The sequence below is a fragment of the Pan troglodytes genome, chromosome 6 (genome assembly GCF_028858775.2).
Source record: "Pan troglodytes isolate AG18354 chromosome 6, NHGRI_mPanTro3-v2.0_pri, whole genome shotgun sequence".
Classification (NCBI taxonomy): domain Eukaryota; kingdom Metazoa; phylum Chordata; class Mammalia; order Primates; family Hominidae; genus Pan; species Pan troglodytes.
This window is the reverse complement of record NC_072404.2, coordinates 140024139-140044493: the sequence shown is the minus strand read 5'-3', so window position 1 is coordinate 140044493 and position 20355 is coordinate 140024139. Positions and strand designations below refer to the sequence as shown.

Below are 20355 nucleotides of genomic sequence, written 5' to 3'. Positions count from 1 at the left end.
ACAAAGGATGAGTATTTTAAGAGCTTGGAATCTTCTTAATAAAGCAGTTTTAATGCTCATTTTTCTTATATTTTCTATTATAGTAAAATGCACATAAAATATAACATTTAAATCATTTTTTTCAGTGTACAGCCCAGGGATATTAAGTATGTGCATACTGTTGTGCAGCCATCACTGCCATTTGTATCTAGAACTCTTTTCATAAAAGTATAGAAAACTTCATCAATTTGCATGTCATCTTTGTGCAGGAGCAGTGCTAATCTCTGCTTCATTCTAATTTTAGTATATGTGCTGCCAAAGCCAGTACTTTTAAATGCACATTTTAAAGAAAACATTTATTTACAGAGAAGGGAAAAGAAAGAAACTCTGACCTTGAAGACAGTCATAATCTTTTGATTATTATTATCAAAATAATAGCTTAGATCAATTCCATAGAGCTCCATACCAGGATACTGGGGCACGGAGAGTGACTGTCATGTTCTTCCATAAAATGCCTTTTGATTCTACACTCAGAAGCAGAATATAGAGATGGATTGTCTGATCCAAAATGAATATTGCTATATTTTTCTAATTTTCTGGTTGAAGATGAGAAACTGAAAAATAATTCAAACTCAGATTAATTGAGTCTTTCTATATGCCAGACATTGTTCTAAATAATTTATACACATTGTTTGCCTTAATCCAATAAGAACGCAATGAGATAATTTTCTTACTTTCATTTTAAAGATAATAAACCTGGGATTGAAATGGTATAATTGATTACTCAAGGCCACATAATCAGTAAAGGGTAGGTGAAAGAAGTAGCCCTAGGTTGGCCTGACTCCACAGTCCTTGGTCTTAACCTCTGTGTTCTGTTGTGTTCTATTTCTCTCTTTTTTAAAAGATAGCAGGCCATGCCTGCGCATATGTTTTAGATTTATGGCCTTAGTCTCCCCAAATCATTCTGTTTTTATTAATATATTATTTTTTCTTTTGCAAACAAATATTTATATGGTAGACAATAATACTTACCTGATTATGGTTTGAACCTGTGTTCTCACAATTCTAAGTGTTTTCTCTGTTTATTTTAAAGCCACTTCATTGAGTTATGGTTGACATACAAAAAGCTGTACCTATTGAATGTACACCAAGTTGATGAGTTTGAAGATAAGTATACACCCGTGAAAACAACACCACAATTTATGCCATTAACCTGTTCATCACATCCAAGTTTCCTCCTGCCCTCTTATTTTTTATTATTATTATTTGTGATAAGAACACTTAACATAAGATAAATCCTCTTAGCAAATTACAAAATATACAGTACAGTATTGTTAACCATAGGCTATGCTGTGCAGTAAATCTCTAAGACTTATTTCTCATGCATAACTGAAACTTTGTATCCTTTGACTAACACCTTCTGTCCTTCCCAGTGCCAGCCCCTGGAAACAGATTTGTGGATTTTAGGGTACAGGGTAAGATTTTTTTTTTTTCGATGGAGTCTTGCTCTGTTGCCCAGGCTGGAGAGCAGTGGCACGATCTCGGCTCACTGCAACTTCTGCCTCCCCAGTACAGCAATTCTCCTGCCTCAGCCTCCCGAGTAGCTGGGATTACAGGCACCTGCCACCACGCCCAGCTAATTTTTGTATTTTTAGGAGAGATGGGGTTTCACCATGTTGGCCATGTTGGTCTCGAACTCCTGACCTCATGATACACCTGCCTTGGCCTCCCAAAGTGCTGGGATTACAGGCATGAGCCACCGTGCCCGGCCGGGAAGATTTTTATCAATGTCCTTTGGTGCAATTTCTCTATATTCATTCTTGTAATTTGCTTATTTCTGAAATTATGCCTTTGAAATTAAAACATTTCTTGAAATAAAACTGCCATGCCAGAAGACACCCTATAGAACTCAATTCAGTTCTTACAAACATTCCTGCATCTACGTTCTGATTCTAACACCTGTTACATACTAACAGATATAGCTATTTCCAGAATTTGTTCAAATGGAACTTTACTACCATACGCTGAGTTATTCGGGAAGTCTTAAATATTTGTAAGCTGTTGGTGAGTTTTCTGCTTATTTAGACTTTGTTTTGTGGGCTTTCCTCACAGAGCGCCCACCCCTGGTGTTATTAGGAGCTCTCTGCTGTAGTTAGGTGGAAACAGTGTGGTTTGGAAGACACCTGATTCAGGTTTCACTTTGGCTCTCTCACTTGTTGTATGTAATGTGTAATTATGGTCAACTTTTTCCAATCTCCAAGCTTATAGGCAGTAGGAATTTCAGACTTACAATCAAGTAGATATTTTTATAGTTGAGTAGAAATATATTTCATGTTTGTTAGAAGGAGTGGCAGAGAGGATTGGGAAATGGCTTTAATTTTATGCTAACCAATCTACACTGGTGATAAAGAAAGTGATCTGAGGTCCATGTTTCTCTCTTCTCTCTTCCTTCCCTTCTCTCCCCTGAGCCTCTCCCCCAAGCAGGCCTGACCAACCACTGACACTGCCTCATGGATATAGTTGGATCATAAGAGCAGGAGGCCAGGCACAGGGCACAACTTTCCTAATCCCTTTCCTTTTACTCCCTCCCTTAAGCACTGGATTCTAACACTGCAGGTTAACGAGTCTCTGCACCAAGGTCAGCAGGCAACCTTATTGTCTAAAGCACCAGCCCAGCTTTTCTTTTCATTTCCAATTTTGTTTACTCTCATCTTAGAGACCTGCTTATTTATTTATTAGTATTTTTAGAAAATGTGGTATATTTAGAAAACAGAGTACCACTATTTAGCCTTTGAAAAGAGGGAAATTCTGCAAGAAGCAATGACATGGATGAACCTTAAAGACATTATGCTGAGTGAAATAAGCCAGTCACAGAAAGACACATACTGCTTCATTCCCCCTATATGAGGTATCTTAAATAGTCAAATTGATAGAATTAAAGAGTGAAATGGCAGTTGCCAAGGGCTGGGGGATGGGGAAAATGGGGAGTTAATTATCAATGGGCATAAACTTTCAGGTGAGTGATATGAGTAAATTATAGAGATCTGCTGCACAACATTTTAAGATAATTTGTAAGTGGAAGCTAAGCTATGGGTACACAAAGGCACACAGAGTGGTATAATGGGCATTGGAGACTCAGAAGGGGGAAGATTAAGAGGTGGGTGATAAAAATCTACATACCGGGTACAGGGTACACTACTCAGGAGACAGGTGTGCTAAGACCTCAGAATTCACTACTATGAAATTCATCCATATAACCCAAAACCTTGTACCCTAATAGCTATTGAAGTATTTTAAAAGATAGTTCATTTGTATGGTTAACAAAAATGTACTGAACCCACGTTAGACACTTAGCCATGGCATTTTTAAAGATGAAAGAAGCATAATTCTCAGTGTTCAGACTTCATGTAGTACATGTAAACAATTATGAAAATATAGTGTGTTAAAGCTAATAATAGAAGTCTGAGCAACAATCTAAAGGCCCACAGAGCAGACAGTTGAGTGTTTATTACATGTTATGAGGCTTCCCAAGGCAGGTGATAACTGAGCTAGGTATTGAAGGGTGAGTAGAAGCTGTTCAGGCAGAAAAGACAGAAAATGGCCTTCAAGGCTAAAGAATATCATATGGATGTAAAAGCATGCACTGACCTGTAGTCAACAATACTGTGTTATACACTCAAACATTTGTTAAGAGGGTAGATCTCATCTAAGTGTTCTTACCCATAATAAAACAAAAATTAAAAATTAAAGACAGCTGCTTTTGCAATATAGCTTTCCGGTGAGGAAAGCGAGATTACACTAAGGTTTTGTTAAAATTTCCAAACAGTATCTGGTCCCTGTTACCTGGGAATGTTTCACATTGCCTTGATTTAATTTTGTGGAGCGGAACTGCCGAAATTTTGTGGCTTGGTGTGCTCTTTTAGATTATGTTGTACAGAAAAAGATTTCTGACTATGTACCATAAACATCTACTTTAAAATCAGGGCAATTGTTTAAAATGAACAGGCTTTTGAATTCTTGAAGATGTACATTTTCCATGTTATAATTTAGGAGATGAAATGCTGTTTTTAAGTTTGATTCTCCTTTTCTCTCTAATATTCATTTATTTCCTGAAGATTGTTCCAAATGCAAGTCTTGATAAATCAGACAATATTTCCTCAACGTGAGCAATTGTCAGTGCTTTCAGCTTCCAGTTCTGTTGTTTCAATTTTAATTGTTATTTGTGCTTTTTGAGAAAGAAGTTTTTTAAATGAACACAAAGTTTCCTTTGTTTGATGTCCTGCAAAATGAGCATGTCTGAGTTGCATCTATTAAAAAGTCTTATATGAGTCAATTTTGTTATTGTCAGCCCCCAGCCCCCACTTTTGTTTACATGAGTGAACTAAGAGGAAACAACTGTTATTTGACCAATTTGTTTAAATCATAAGTAACTATGTGTCTCCTAGAAAAATGGCAGGATGTGTTTTTAAATTCTGAATGTTACAACTAAATTTAGCCAAAGTGCATTGCTTTCTGAATGCTTCCAAAATGGAACACTGTGCTTTTGATTGCTGCTTTTGGAGTCTCATTAAGACACTAAAAGGTCAAAGGAACAAGGACTGGAGCAAAATACACTCATTTACAATACACACAGCACAATTAAAGTGTAGAAACCAGGCTTACACACCATGTGTTTCTCCCAGGATATCTGTATAATACAGAGTCCTCTTTATGTGGGTAGCTGATGTGTCTAAATGGTTACATTTATTCTGCCAAATGTCTACAGAATTTTTACCAGTGGAGAAATGTTTTAGATTGCCTACTGTTTCTTCATTATTTCTGAAGAGAAGGTGATATCAGATCAGAGTTTTTAAATAAAATGACATCTTTATCTCCCTAGATTTCTACTTTATTAAAAGATAGGCATTCTTCATAAGACCTCTGCTATTACACATACTTTTAAAATTTCATGAGGTGAGAGGGAACACAATGATTTCTGCCCTTGGAAAGTCTCTCATTGAGGATTGACATCAGATTTTGACATAGAATACACTGAGAGTACAAACTAACTTAAAACTCAGTTTTCCCAGAAGAGTCTGATCTAGCTTGCAATTCAATTTTCTCAGGCACATTGCAGGAACTTGTTTCTGCTAGTAATAAGAATATTATTTTCATGTGTATGTGATGATGTCCTAAGTGGAATCAGTGGGAGCTTTCCTCTAATGTGAACTCACCCTTTAATGTTTTTCTTGCCTAATATATTAAGAGAAATAGAATAGTTTTAAATACCTTGGTACTTGTTTTTCACATTATTTGCCTTTTATTCTCTTTGGATCTTAAATATCTCAAAACAAATTTTAAGAAAGAAATACCCAAACCTAGCTTTTGTTTCCTTAATTGATTACTACAGTATTTAACATTCTTGCACGTATTAGAACCTACCATATTCCCGACACTGGTTTAGATGCTAAGAATTTAGCAGTGAATCTAGATGCCAAGAATTCAGCAGTGAATTATGCAGATAAAAATCTTTGCCTGTATCAAACTTCCATTTCTTTGTATTCATACCTATACTCCTTTGTCCTTTCTACTTTCAACGTCTGGCAAAAATTCAAGAATTTGTTCACCAATCATATCATTTTAAAGGTTACATAACTTTTTGAGGGAATAACTCTGAATTATTTCCAATGTGAAGAGACATCCCTTATGGTCCTCTTTGCAGATGAGAACTAAACCCAATGCTATTTAATGAGTTTTTTAAAAATCAATAAACAAGATCAGTATTTCTCAAAGTGTGTCTTTGGACCACCTGTGTCAGAACCACCTTCAGAGTGCTTTTGAAGTTTCTGAGATACACTTTATAGATTCTGATTCAGATACCTGGGTGAGGATCAGGAATCCATATTTTAGTCAGCAAACCAAGTGATCATTACACGTGCTGAAATCTAACAATTAATTACTTTTTTAGACACGGAGGTGAAGAAAACAATAATTAAATTAGAAGATGATCATAAGAAATTGGACAAAAAGGATAGCCTTGGAGTTTAGAATTACCAGAAAACTACTTTAGGACAAAATGGAAACTGATATTTGTAAAATATGGATGAAAAAAATGTCAAGACAAAAGTTGATCATGAGGTTACATATACATATACATAAAGCATAGGGGCATAGTGCAATATAGGTAGTGAGTAATGAGGTTCACATATTTATGATGTCTTCCAACTGGCTGTGTGGACTCTTCTCTTCTATGTCCCACTGATGTTATTTTCATTTTACATATGAAGAAGACTGGAGCACAGAAGCAGTAAATAAGTTTTCTGAGGAAACACAGGAAGTAAATAATGGATCAGGGCTACAAACCCTGCAGTCTAGCTCCACAGTCTAGGCTCTCACCCACTCCTGTCACTAAAGGGATCTAAGAATCATCTCAAACCCCAAACATACTGCTTTATGAACAAACTGTAGAGCAGTGAAAATGATTTAGCACAATATAACATGCTAAGTGTTTATGATCTAAGGCGTCATTGATCAAAATTAGCTGGGGAATAGGAAAACAGAATAAATACAGATCTATGTGAGGTGAGCGTCCACTTATACAATTCAGGGCTGTATTGCAATTGGTTCTAGATGAAAGTTAATAATCTAAAGCTCCCATAAAGCTAAAATAAGTTCATACTCCATCTTAATGACTTGCTTCTGCATACAACTTTCTTAAGACCTCCCTATGAAACAATTTAACTAAAATTCAAGTTGAATTGTTCTCTCTATATGCATTATTTTGACCCATAACCTTTAAACTAGTTATAAAGAAAAAATTAAAGGCATATAATATCGCATACTAAGGCCTTCCTAGAATACCCTCAAGGATTATGTCATGGAAGACAAAGCTAAAACTAAAGAAAGAAAAGTCCTTTAGGGTATCTAGGTTTGCACAAAATCTTATGTTTGGCATATTATTTATTGACAAGTGCCAGTGTGAATTATGCTTACCCTGTTTTCAATATAGAATGCTCCGAGACACTCTGTCATCATCATTTTCTTAGCCTACCTAATCATTTAATACTTAGTTTAAGTGCTGTCACCTATTTAAAGCTTTTCTGTATCACCCTACTTTACCTAATCTCTTAGTCCTCTCTTCTCTGGAAACATAAAAGTATTCTCAAGATATAAAATGGTGTGAAAGGGTGAAAACATTATTTTCTGAATAATTAGCACTGGAATTTTTCCTAAGAAATCTATTTCTGGTTAAGGAAATACTTCACATCTGCTTGGGGAGAGAATATAAGACCCTGAGAATGAGTGTCACCAAGGGACAAGTGAAAGACAAAAATGAACCACAACTGGGAGTGCCAAAGAGTGCAGACTGAAGGGAGGAGCAGAGAGACACGCAACATGAGGGGAGCCGGACCCTGAGAGAAATGGCCCAGCAGATGTCTAAGATAGAACTTTCAGTCATTTGTGTGACTGTAATATAAACTTCCTTCTTCCCAAACATTTGTGGATGAAGCCTGCTACACACACAAAGGCTTGTTTTACATGGACGGTTTACATGACAATCAAATGAAAGCAACGGAGGTATGTGTCAAAGCTAGAGAGGAGCAGAGAAAATGAAGGAACAATAAGCCATCAGAAGCTGAGCAGAAGATGGAGTATTAAGAAGAAGGGAAAAATCAGAACCAGAGACCACTGGGAGAAAGGGCTGGGAATTGGCAGAAATTCAGAGGAAGACATTAAACTTCCCACTGGATGATAAATAAGGTTTAGGCTAATCTTATAGGGACTTTGAGGGGTGATGAGTCAAGTGGACATTTGGAATAGTAGCCCTTTCTTTAATTACCATTTTATGTAATTATGCCTTATTCTGTGACCTATATTTTGAGTTTCTAGTTAAGGTATTTTTGTCTTTTCATTTATTAATCATTTTCTGTATGGTATATTATGCACACTGTAAGCTGCTACATATTTATTGATTTATTTTTGTATAAGAGTGAAAGGTGTGGTGGATTTGAATGAAAGTTTTATGATCCCAAATCCTAATTTTATGATCTTTAAGTCTTCTCTTGTGAACCTTGTTACGTTCTGGGTGTTCAAATGCTTATAGAAACTGCTTTTTGAAAATACCTTTGTCTATGCTTCTATTTCTAGAATGTTTTAATTCTTAATATTTTAATGGATTGAAAGGGCTATGCTTTTAAAATAACACCTATAAACGACATTTCTAAATAATACTGTTCGTTTAATTTTCCTAGAGTTAGTTTAATTTCCCAGCAAGTATTTCAGACTTTATATATGTTCTAAAGTTTATGATTATTTTAACTTTGTGAGTTAAAAATCTGTGGCTAAGCTCATTATATTTTCAATACTGGAAGTGCATCTATTTTCCTATAAGGATTCAAAATTTTTTCAGTAGTAATACTTGAGATCTACAAGTTTGTTGGAGGATGCATGAAAAGGTACTATTTGGTACCCATTATGGGTAAAGAAACCAAAGCATAAATAAGTGGGTAAGGCACAGAAGGCACTTTATCTTTGGAATTCTGCTTACAACTCTAACAATAATTTCTGTGCCCTGAGAAATTTTTTCATCTGCAAGAGAGCTATTCTGTTGATCTTACATATATTAGTTCCGTGGTTTGCAACGAAGATTTGAATTAAGTTATGCACGAATAAGTCTAATATATTTATATTGTGATTTTATAACCACCCACCTTGTGAGGCAGATATTATTTCCACTTTACACATAAATGTGGTAGGCCTCCAACAGTTCACACTTCCATATTGACTTACGTAAGTGTGGGCTGGAGTAAGTAGCTCATTTCTAAAGAATAGAATGTGGCAAAAACGATGGGATGTCACTTCCAAGATGAAGTTGCTGAGTTGGTGACTGCCATTTTGCATGCCTTTTCTTCATGTTTCACTGGCTAGCTCTGAGGGAAGCCAGCTTCTGTGATGTAAACTGCCCTATGGAAAGGCTTATGTGGTAAGAAATTGACATCTTCAGCCAATGGCCATTGAGGACCTAGCCATGTAAGTGGCTTAGAAGTGCACCTTCCCCTGTGGAGCCTTGAGATGACTGCACTCTGGCTTAGACTTTGGTTCACTCTGCAAGACACTCAGAGCCAGAGACATCCAGCTAAGCGCACTTGGGTTCCTGACTCACAGAAAATAGATAATAAAAGATCATTTTAAAAAAAGCTGATTCATTTTTAGATAACTTGTACTAGATAGCTAGTACAAAGAGGAAGCTGAACTCCAGAAAATTTGTATGATTTGTACAAGGTATCACACATAAAGAATTTAAAACTCAGGGTTTTCTGACCACTTGGTCAGAGAAGGGCTCTCTAAAAGGTGGCACTGAGCAGAAACCTAAATCAAATGAGCCATGTGAACATTCAGGAAAAATGTCCAGGCAAAAAGACATGGCAAGGGCAAATGTTCTGTGGTAAGAACAACGGAACAGCAAGAAGACCAATGTGGATAGAACAGAACAAACTAGAGAAACATGTATCAAAAAGATAGGCAGAAGCCAGGTATGCAGAGGCTGATAGCCATGGTAAAAACTTTGAATTTTGTTTTAATTCAGGTAAGAAGACATTAGGGTATTTTAAGCAGAGAAATGATACGATCTGATGTACTTTTTAAAAGAGATACTTTTGGTGATTTGTAGAAATGGGAATGAAGAGCAGAAGGAGTAATGACCGGTAAAGAGACTTATTGAGAGGGTTCACTTTTCTGGTTAAGAGATTGTGATGTCTTGAACTAGAGAAGTAGGAGTAGAAATGGTTGTAAATGGTGGATTTGGGTACATTTAAAGGTAGAAACAACAAGAATTGCTGATGGATTGGGTATAGATATCCTGAAAAGACACCTGTTAAAGATTATTTTTATGTATTTTTAAACAGTTTTGTGAATTGTAGGTTGAGTATCCTAAATGTAAAAATCTGAAATTCGAAATGCTCCAAAATTCAAAACTTTTTGAGCACTCACATAATGTTCAAAGGAAATGCCCACTGGAGCATTTCAAAGTTTGAATTTTCAAATATGAGATCCTCAACTGGGTAAACATGTAATGCAAACATTTCAAAATCTGAAAAAAATCTAAAATCTGAAACACTTCCAGTCTCAAACATTTCAGATAAGGGATGCCCAACATGTTATAGTTTTGTTTAATGAAATGGAGGATACTAGAAGAGGGGCAAATTGGGATAGAAGATGCGAAATAAGAATTTTAATTTAGAATATTGCACAGAGTGACAAAAAGGCCATTAAATATATACATTTGGAAGTAATTGGTGTAGAGATGCTATTTAAAGCCACGGGTCTGGTGGAGTTTACCTAGAAAGTGGGTCCAGATAGAGATGATATAGGAAAATTGAGACCTGATTTATTCTGCTTAGTGGTCAGGTAAATTAGAAAGATCCTGCCAACCAGACTAGGATGTAGTGGCCAGTTCAATGGGAGGAAAGTCAGAAAAGTGTGGTGTCAAGACAGCTACATTAAGTATTTCAAGGAGAAAGAATTGACCAAATGTGTCAAATATCAGTGACAAGATGAGGAGACATTTACCAGAGTGGACTGAGGGTACAGAGGAAAAGAAAGATATTTGGATAAGAATGAAAAGGTTTAGTTGTGACCAAAGTACGATTTAGGATTTTGATCGCTGGAACCTAATAGTTTCGAAATTATGACTGTACTTGGCTTTCACCAAAGTAGATGTCTAGATTCAAGATGCTCAGGCTTTAGAGAAGATTTGGGCTAAAGGTACATCTGTAGGTATAATATAGTCTTGACATCCTCCTTAGATTTTGAGAAGATATTCATGAGTGTTATCTCTGGAAAGAGTTGACCTTTTCTTCAGGTTAACTACAATTTATATTTGATTTTGCCCTCTGAAAACTGGACTGAAATTAGATTTTGTTCTTTTCTGATTATCTTTTTGACTAGGTTTCTGGGGAGATAACACAGAACTTTCCTATTTGTCTTAGTCCATTTGAGCTGCTATAACAAATTACTACAGAATGAGTGGCTTAAACTACACACATGTATTCTCACAGTTCTGGAGGCTATAGTGCCAAAAGATCCAGTGTTTGGTTAGGGCACACTTCCTGTTGTGCAGATTACTATCTTCTCCTTGTATTCTCACATGTCAGAGAACAGAGAGCTAGAGCAAGCTCTTATTTTTCTTCTTAGAAGGGCATTAATCCCATTCATAAGTGCTTCATCCTCATGATCTACTTACTTCCCAAAGTTCCTATCTAATATCACCACATTGGGAGTTAAGATTTTAACATAAAAATGGGGGGGGGCGGGGTCACACACATTCAATCCATAAGAGCATTTCACATTTTGCAATTATTCTTTTTCTAGGAATAGATACGTGTATGCATAAATACACACATACATACAGGTAAAGGATGGCACAATTTATATTTGACTTTCTTGTATTTGAGATCACACATTCTTAAAATAATAAGCAGAGATGATATAATTTTCAATGTTGATGAAATACCTAGGGAGCTATGTAGTAGCACTTTTATTTTGAAATTTCCTCTTTTTATGCTCTATCAGCATTAACATCTCATTTTTTTCTTAAAAGTAAACTGAAGTCTTCTTTACATCTATCCCACCAGGGAGCCTAGAGTTTAACACATTCCATGGGAGCTCTTTGTATACTTGATTTGTTCACAAGCTTTATTTTTAAGGAATAAAAAAGTGAAACCTCATCTGATAATTTTTAGTCTTTCCTACCTTAAAAGAAGAAATTATATGGTAAAATTTCCAATAAGCAACACTAAAATGTAGCTTCCTTTTGATAAGTGTAAATTTTTTTTCAAATTTCAAAGAAACAAGTTTCAGCATATGTGGTGTGAAGCATTCCTTCGTTTATAAGATGTAACTAAGATTTTAGGTAAGACATCCTAAAGACCTACAGATCAATTTTCCCAATGATACATTTATGTAATGAATGGATTTTAAAACTAAATACGTTTTTGGAGAATATGATAAGTGATGTTTGAGAAGTTACTGGTTAGTTACAGAATACATTGTACAGGTAAAACGTATTTTTGCAGCATTTTACCAATTGGGACCTTTAGAATTAAGAGCAATGCTTCCTCAGAAATAAAATTCCATTTTAGTAGCTGATATTTCATGCCATGTAAATTAGAATAGTTTAAGTACTGAAGGGATAACCATATATTGTTTCAAAGTTGTTAATGTTTTCTGAGATGAAGGAGGAGATTAATTAATTAATTTGACACTATTGGTAATAAAAAAATTAGAATTGTAAAAACTGAATATGGGAGAAATGTTTCTATTAATCAGATTTTGTCCAGGCAGGATGACTGTCCCTGTATGACTGGGGCACAGGGTATGGTTTTGAGATGGTCACCAAAGGGAGAAGTGAAACTAAGAGCAAGGCACTGAAAGGAATCAGGAACAACTAAGGCCTTACCAGGATTCCAGCATACAAAAGCACAGTGAGTTGTTGACCAAGGCCAGCAGGAGGTATTAGATCTGAGAAAGGTGAATTAGAAAGTCAATGTCTAGGGGTAAATAAAAAAGCTAACGTGGCTACTTAAGCAGTGGAATGATTTTCTATAAAAAATGTTTCTATTACATTGAAACTCTTTGAACCAGCACCAAAGGAAACTATAATGTTCTCAATAAAAATGATAATGATAGCTAGTATTTAAGAATGTTTACATTTCATTAACTATAGACAACACTTTATATATAGTATCTCACTTATTTTCCAAAACAACTTCATGAACTATCTCCTATAATTATGTTAATTTTCCAGATGAGATCAAGTCTTACAGGGCATAAGTATTATATTAGTCCATTTTCATGCTGCTGATAAAGACATACCTGAGACTGGGTAATTTATAAAGAAAGATGTTTAGTGGACTTATAGTTCTATATGGCTGGGAAGGCTTCACAATCATGGTGGAAGCTGAAAGTGGACTTAGAGTTCTATGTGGCTGGGAAGGCCTCACAATCATGGTGGAAGGTGAAAGGCATGTCTCACATGGTGGCAGACAAGAGAAGACAGCTTGTATGTAGAAACTCCCCTAAAACCAGCAGATCTTGTGAGACATATTCAATGTCATGAGAATAGCATGGGAAAGACCCACCCCCATGATTCAATTATTTCCCACTGGGTCCCTCCCACAACATGTGGGAATTGTGGGAGTTACAACTCAAGATGAGATTTTGGTGGGGGCACAGTCAAACCATATTATTCCAGCCCTGGTCCCTCCCAAATATCATGTCCTCACATTTCAAAACCAATCATGCCTTCACAACAGTCCCCAAAGTCTTAACTAATTTCAGCATTAACTCAAAAGTCCACAATCCAAAGTCTCATCTGAGACAAAGCAAGTCTCTTCTGCCTATGAACCTGTAAAATCAAAAACAAGTTACTTACTTCCTGGATACAATGGGGGTATGGGCATTGGGTAAATACAGTCATTCCAAATGGGATAAATTGGCCAAAACAAAGGGGTTACAGGTCCCATGCAAGTCTGAAATCAAGTGGGGGAGTCAAATCTTAAACTTCCAGAATGATCTCCTTTGACTCCATGTCTCACATCCAGGTCATGCTGATGCAAGAGGTGGGTTCCCATGGTCTTGGGCAGCTCCACTCCTTTGGCTTTGCAGGGTACAGTCTCTATCCTGACTGCCTTCAAGGGCTGGAATTGAGTGTCTGTGGCTTTTCCACATGCCCAGTGCAAGCTGTCAGTGGATCTACTCTTCTGGAGTCTAGAGGTCAGTGGCCCTCTTCTCACAGCTTCACTAAGCAGTGCCCCAGTAGCAACTCTGTGTAGGAGATTCAATCCCACATTTCCTTTCCACACTGCCCTAGCAGAGGTTCTCCATGAGGGTCCTGCCCCTGCAGCAAACTTTTTCCTGGGCATCCAGTCATTTCTATACGTCCTCTGAAATCTAGGCGGAGGTTCCCAAACCCCAATTATTGACTTCTGTGCACACATAGGTTCAACACCATGTGGAAACTGCCAAGCTTTGGGGCTTGCATCCTCTGAAGCCATGGCCTGAGCTCTAGATTGGCCCCATTCAGCCACAGCTGGAGTGGCTGGGACACAAGGCATGAAGTCTCTAGGCTGCACATAGCATGGGGATGGCCCGCGAAACCATTTCTGCCTCCTAGGCCTCTGGGTCTGTAATGGGAGGGACTACCATAAAGACTTCTGATATGCCCTGGATACATTTTCCCCATTGTCTTGGGGTTAACATTTGGCTCTTCATTACTTACGCAGATTTCTGCAGCCAACTTGAATTTCTTCTCAGAAAATAAGATTTTCTTTTCTATCGTATTGTCAGGCTGCAACTTTACTGAACTTTTATGCTCTGCTTCCCTTATAAAACTGAATGCCTTTAACAGCACTCAAGTCACATCTTGAATGCTTTGCTGCTAAGAAATTTCTTCCACCAGATACCCTAAATCAACTCTCTCAAGTTCAAAGTTCCACAATTCTCTACCGCAGGGGTAAAATGTCACCATTCTCTTTGCTAAAACATAACAAGAGTCACCTTTGCTCCAGTTCCCAAGTTCCTCATTTCCATCTGAGACCACCTCAGCCTGAACCTCATTGTCCATATCACTATCAGCATTTTGGGCAAAGCCATTCAACAAGTCTCTAGGAAGTTCCAAACTTTCCCACATTTTCCTTCCTTCTTCTGAGCCTTCCAACGTTCTCCAACCTCTGCCTGTTACCTAATTCCAAAGTTGCTTCCATATTTTAGGGTATCTTTACAGTAGCTCCCTACTCTACTGGCACCAATTTTCTGTATTAGTCCATTTTCATGCTGCTGATAAAGACATACCTGAGACTGGGCAATTTACAAAAGAAAGAGGTTGAATGGACTTACAATTCATGTGGCTGTGGAGGTCTCACAATCATGGTGGAAGGTGAAAGGCTTGTCTCACATGGCAGCAGACAAAAGAAGAGAGCTTGTTCAGGGAAACTCCCCTTTTTAAAACCATCAGATCTTGTGAGACTTATTCACTGTCCCAGAATAGTGTGAGGAAGACCGCCTCCTTGATTCAATTACCTTCCACTGTGTCCCTCCCACAACACATGGGAATTGTGGGAGTTACAATTCAAAATGAGATTTTGGTGGGGGCACAGTCAAACCATATCCAAGTATCATGCTCAAAGTGACAGGTAGAAAAGCAGTTGATATGGTTTTGATCCAAATCCTCACCAAATCTCATGTCAAATTATAATCTCCAGTGTTGGAGGTGGGGCCTGGTGGGAGGTGATCGGCTTATAGGGGCAGCTTCTCATGAATTGTTTGACATCATCCTCTCAGTGCTGTTCTTGTGATAGTGAGTTCTCATGAGATCTAGTTGTTTAAAATGTGTGGCACCTCCCCCCTCCCTCACTCTTGCTCTGGTCATGTAATGTGCCTGCTCCCCCTTTGCCTTCTACCAATGTAAGTTTCCTGAGGCCTCTCCAGAAATGGAGCAGTTGCCAGAATCATCCTTCCTGTACAGCCTGTGGAACTGTGAGCCAGTTAAACCTCTTAAAAAAAATTACCCAGTCTCAGATATTTCCTTATAGCAGTGTGAGAACAAACTAACAGAGTGGTAGAGCCGGGACTCCAACCTGAGATATGCTTGGTTTCAAAGCCCATGGGTTTGGCCATGATCTTATCTAAGAGAGAACCCCTGAGGAACCTGAGCCTAGTCACCACTATGCTGATGTGACAAACAACCCTTGGTGCCACCCATGGCTTTTTGTGTATGCCATGGGTCTCTTTTTTCCTGAGACAATTGAACTGGTGTGATGCAGAAGGTTTCCTATTCTTTACTTGTACTTTGCTTTATAAGCCTGGTGATAACACCTCACATTTAAGTTTACTCATTTATTCAAGAAATAACATGAACAAAATGTGTAGCCTGTAGGAATGAAAGATGAATATGCCACTGACTTTATGGAGCTCGCATTTTAGTACATGTTGATCTTCTAACAATTCATTCTTAATTCTTTATTCTTGGTAATATTGTGGGAAAGGACAGAGGTTATCAATGAAGAAGGAGTGAAAATAATAGTTGCTTCATTTGATAAATTATTTTTCATTTTTATTTTAAAAATTTAATAAATTAACTTGATAAACAAAAATTACATATATTTATATGTATAGTGTATATATTTATAGTGTACATGGTGTATTTATATATTTATATATAAACTTTCCCACATTTTCCTTCCTATATAAAAGTTTATATATTTATAGTGTACATGGTGTATTAACGTATGTATACATTGTTGAATGCTAAATCTAATTAACATATGCATTACCTCACACAGTTATCATTTTTTTTGTAGTGAGAACCCTTAAAATCTATGCTGTTAGTAATTTTCAAGTATATAATATATTGTTATTAACTATAGCTGACATGGTGCACTGATGCAGTAGTGAATACTCTTCTCTTATGAGAAGTGGGTGGTATTAAAAAGTATTGTGCTAATGATGCATTGGTCAGAGCCACGGAAAACTAACCCTTAATAATAGACTCCTGTGTTCCTTGCTGGACACTCTCACAACTTTTCACATCTTTTATTCTCACAGCACTGTGTGTGTAAAGGAGAAAACTGAACCTCACAGAATCTAGACAGTTACTGAGCAATAGAGCTTTGATTTGACAGCATGACTTTGGACCCTGGAATCTGTTACCATTAATTATGTCATAGTGCCTCAGGTTTACCCAGAAAATCAGCGATGAAATCAGGATTTAAAATCCATGTAGGAATCTCAGTAAAAGGTAGATCAAGGGGCCTTACAGAAATAGGGCCTGAATCTTTGTGACATTCAAGAAAATTTGCTCTTTCTAAGGAGGAGAAGCTTGGATAACATTTCTTGTCTAGTGCAGTTTGTCCTTGTATAGCCCTGTGGAGTTCCTTCTCACTCTATTCACTGTTTCTTGATCATCTACTGCATTTAATCCATCCTAATGAACATTGGTCATGTAAGAGCTTATTAGATCTAGAGAATAAGAATTCTACACAGTAAATATATGCAAATTTTCTTCTCTCATATTTGAGAAATGTTATATTATGATAAGAATTGGAATAATTTCAGCATCAAAAGTGTCCTTTGGAATTCCCAAATGTCCTTAATTACAATTCATTTCAATGTCAGAGTAGGGGTATCATAACTTATAAACTGCTAGGATATTAAAAAAAAGGGTTAAACATCCATTAGGCTGGGTGTTAACAATAGATGTATATTATTTGTATTTTTCTCCATTGTAAAAAAGCAAAGCGTTTTCATTACTTTAGCACAGTTAATTTATTATTTTCAAGCTGGTGCCTAAACTTCTGAAACACAAAATTAATGGGCTCTTGGCAACCTTCTCTAAATTACTCCAAGTCAATAGTGGTTCTTCCCATCTGTCATCTTAATTTGCAGTATGCCTCCCAGAAGCACTAAAACAAAGATACACACTCCGTGATTTTCCATTCCCGTTGGCACTAAGCAAAAATAGCCATAAATGAATTCTTTACATGAAAACTCCCAAGCTGGAAGCCCTGATTTAAAATAAACTTGGGTGTCACTCAGCCCTGCCAACCAACTCTTTCAGACTGTAAATGCCACATATATTTATAGAGATATTTAGTGAATAATAGAAAAAAGCTCAATGAGTTATTTTCTAAATTAGCAACCATAAATGTCAACTCCATAGGTTCTGTTTCATCTGCTTTCTATTGAAGTAATTAAAACTGGAAGTGATAAGAATATGTTAATATTTAATATTATACCCATTTTGTTCATATTGTGAGAGAAGACTCGTTATTTTTATCCAGAATTATGGAATTCAATTGAGAATAATTCATGGCTCCCATATAGCTTTCTATGATGAGAGGGTAATTGAAAAGTTGGGTAAGTAATTTCAGCATTTTTTTGTTGCTTCATGCTGGAATTGGGCACAGGTTACCCTGGGAGAGATCTCAAATCATAGTTGAATGGTAACCAAGGATGGAGCTAAAAGAACAACAACAGCAGTGCAATGTACAACAGATCCAAAGAGTGAAGCAAGACCACAACTAGGGAAAAATAATTGACAGTGAAGTCAGAGGCTGGAGAAAAAGAAAAGGTAGTAAAGTAGTTTAAGGAATTGGTCAGAACTGGTGGTTCTATGGTCAACTATTTTGGGTAGTGCCAGCACTATCCTGAAGTGATAGTTGCACATTGAAGTGACAACGGGAGCATGCAGGGATTGTAAAGCAAAAAAAACAAAAAAACAAAAAAAACAAAAAAAAACTTAAATCATCCTACTCTTTGCCCTTAATTGCTGTAGTTTCTTTAGTATTTATTCAATTTTTTTTTGGCACAGGAGAGATAAAATAGTGTGACTATCCTGGTTTCCCTCACTCTGTCCTAGTCAATGACTGCCTTTTTAAGTTCTTAGGAATAACATCCCTTTTCACTCTCCTGAATGTGATGGTTTGGATGATAAACTATATGGTCACTCTAGCTAAAGCACAACATGAGAAGGCATGAGCAGTTTTATGCTTTGTAGATTATTATCCTATAAATCTTTGTAGATTCTTAGCTTATATGGGGTACAATGTATGTGTATATACTATATATAAAAAAATAATATAATTCTTGCCAACACTTGTTATCTGTCTTTTTTTTGGTAAAAGCCATTCTAATTGGTGTGAAGTGATTGCTCTATGCAGTTTTAATTTGCATTTCCCAAATAATTAGTGATGCTGAACATTTTTCTCATGTATCTGTTGGCCATTGCAGGTCTTCTTTTGAAAAATATTGTTCAGGTTCTTTGCCCATTTTAAAAATTGGGTTATTTGTTTTCTTGGTATTGAGTTGTTTGGGGTTACATATATATTTTGGATAATATATGTAAAATATATATAAATATATATACTTATGGGGTACAATGTGTGTGTGTATATATATGGCTATATACATACATACACATATATGTATATATACACATACATATATACATATATACACATATACATATATATGTGTGTGTATATATATATATATGGGCTAATAATCTACAAAGTCTGTTGAAATCCATCTAGAAAAGAAAGATTTGTTTGAGCATTGTAGCTCTGAAAGAAAAAGAGGGAGGAAATTGATTTTCTTATTTAGAAGATGGCAAGGTGTATGAGAAGGGATTAAATGTATCCCTGGAGAGTGAACAAAAAAGAAAACAAACTGTAATTAAGAAATTGATTCTTAAGTATTCAAGACACCAAAGATCCACAGACTGTGAAGGTAAAGTTAGAAAAGTTGATATAAAGGAATATTGACATGCCTGGTAATTTTAAAGTTAGCCAAATCTTTAAGTCAGATAGAATTTGGCATTGGCCATAAATGAATTCTTAACAGTGGTGAATAAGAGATTGTTAATATGAGGATCTGCCTCTTCTTTATAAGTGAAATATTCTTTATTCAAGGGTTATTACTGTCAAAACCAGACATCACCTAGAAAAATCTTCAATAGGAAATTTCTGTAGACTTAAAGGTAGTTGGAAAAGTAAAAACATTAATGGGGATTTGAATTTGAAAGTTGAGATTAATTTATCAATCCTCATTTTACCTTCATTGTGAAATACATGTTCTAGGGGAAGCCAAGACCTTTCTCATGAAAGTCAGTCAAGTACTCAGTTGGCCTAGGGCATTCTTATGGGGACTCTGACAGCAGAGGCATATGGAAATCACTTGATCACTTGAGTATTTACTTATGCAGTTAATGTGCTTCATTGTGATCCTTTCTGTAATTAGGAGATGAAAGCTGATTAGCAAGTGGAAGTAATTTGGAAGGAATTTACCATTTCGTACATGGTTAACTGTTAAATAGAACATTTGAGTCCCATAATCAATGTTTTCATAAACAATACATGTAGGATGATATTTTTTTTCTGAAAAAGCCCTGTGACTCTCTTGTCCTTGGCATTTTCTAATCTAAATTCTTCTCAAAATCAGAGTGATTTATACCCATTGTTTCTACTCCTCACTTATCATTTTTTTCCCAACCTACTATAATCTGGCTTCATGCTCCTTACTCTACTTCTCCGATTGCTCTCATGGGTCATCACGACCTCCAATCACGCATTGGAATTCTATTAATTTTTTATTATGAATACTATTTTTGATTGAATGTCATAATTATATATTTATGGGATACAGTGTGATATTTAGATATATGTATATAATGTATATAATTAAATCAAGTGAATTAACATCTCTGTCACTTCACTTACCTATCAATTTTTATTGTAGGATACTTAAAGTTTATTCTTTTCATTACTTTGAGATATACTATACATTATTATTGACTATAATCAACATGAAGTACAATAGATGTCAAAAACTATTTCTCCTGTC

At 36.2% G+C, this 20355-nt stretch overlaps 1 non-coding gene across 1 annotated transcript; it reads right to left on the bottom strand.

Moving 5' to 3' along the window:
• Window positions 1–203: 203 nt before the first annotated feature.
• LOC112209857 (U6 spliceosomal RNA) lies at window positions 204–307 on the bottom strand. The gene has a single exon (XR_002944857.1). It is a non-coding gene; the product is annotated as a U6 spliceosomal RNA (small nuclear RNA).
• Between the last annotated feature and the right edge of the window lie 20048 nt (window positions 308–20355).